Source organism: Lathyrus oleraceus, chromosome 4 (genome assembly GCF_024323335.1).
Source record: "Lathyrus oleraceus cultivar Zhongwan6 chromosome 4, CAAS_Psat_ZW6_1.0, whole genome shotgun sequence".
NCBI lineage: Eukaryota > Viridiplantae > Streptophyta > Magnoliopsida > Fabales > Fabaceae > Lathyrus > Lathyrus oleraceus.
The window spans coordinates 412,120,112-412,121,141 of NC_066582.1; the positions used below are offsets into that span (position 1 = coordinate 412,120,112).

General features: G+C 42.8%; 1 pseudogene; it reads left to right on the forward strand.

The window, feature by feature from the left end:
* Positions 1–600: 600 nt before the first annotated feature.
* LOC127077348 (uncharacterized) lies at positions 601–699 on the forward strand (annotated as a pseudogene).
* The last annotated feature ends 331 nt before the right edge of the window (positions 700–1,030 follow it).

Below are 1,030 nucleotides of genomic sequence, written 5' to 3' on the forward strand. Positions count from 1 at the left end.
TGAGTTTGGCCCGATATAAATCTCTCCATGATCTTCTCAAGGTTAGACTTTTGGGGCACAACTTGCATAGGTTGGTTTGGTTTTTGGGCTTGATAACCTTGTGGTCTCTGAGGTGCATGATTTTGGATAGGGTTCTGGTTTTTATAGGAGAAATTTGGATGATTCTTCCATCCAGGGTTGTAAGTGTTTGAAAATGGGTTACCTTGGGCGTAATTCACTTGGTCGGTGTTCAGGTCGTTCAAAAGGTTACACTCCGCCGATTCGTGTCCTTTAGATCCACAGAGTTCGCACTTTGTGTGGACTACTGCTACGGTGTTAGTGTTTGTAGACATATGTTCGATCCTAAGGGCTAAAGCCTCCATTTTCGCCTGCATCATGTCTAGAGAGCTTACCTCATGTATTCCACCTTGGGTCTCCTTTTTCTCTATTGATGCTCGTTCAGTTCCCCATTGGTAATGGTTTTGGGCCATATCCTCAATTAGGTCACAAGCTTCAGGATAAGGTTTGTTCATCAACGCGCCACCTGCGGCAGCGTCGATGCTCATCTTGGTGTTATAATGGAGTCCATTGTATAAGGTATGAACGATCATCCATTGTTCTAGGCCATGGTGTGGGCAGACTCTTAATATCTCTTTATATCTCTCCCAAGCTTCGAAAAGCGATTCTCCTGGGTTTTGGGTAAATCTAGTTATTTGGTTTCAAATAACAGCAGTCTTACTAGAGGGGAAATATCTAGCCAGGAGTACTCTCCTAAGGTCTTCCGAAGTAGTTATTGAATTAGCCGAAAGTGAATCTAACCATGAATGTGCTATATCCCTGAGGGACAAAGGAAATAATCTCAAACGGATCGCATCCGGTGAAGCACCATTAGATTTAAAGGTGTCGGCTAGTTGGATAAAAACTTTTAAATGTTGATTCGGGTTCTCAGTAGCGAGACCCCCGTATTGGTTTTGTTGCACTAATTGCAACAAAGACGATTTTAGTTTGAACTTGTTAGCGGGAATAAGGGGGTTTACTATACTTGAACTAG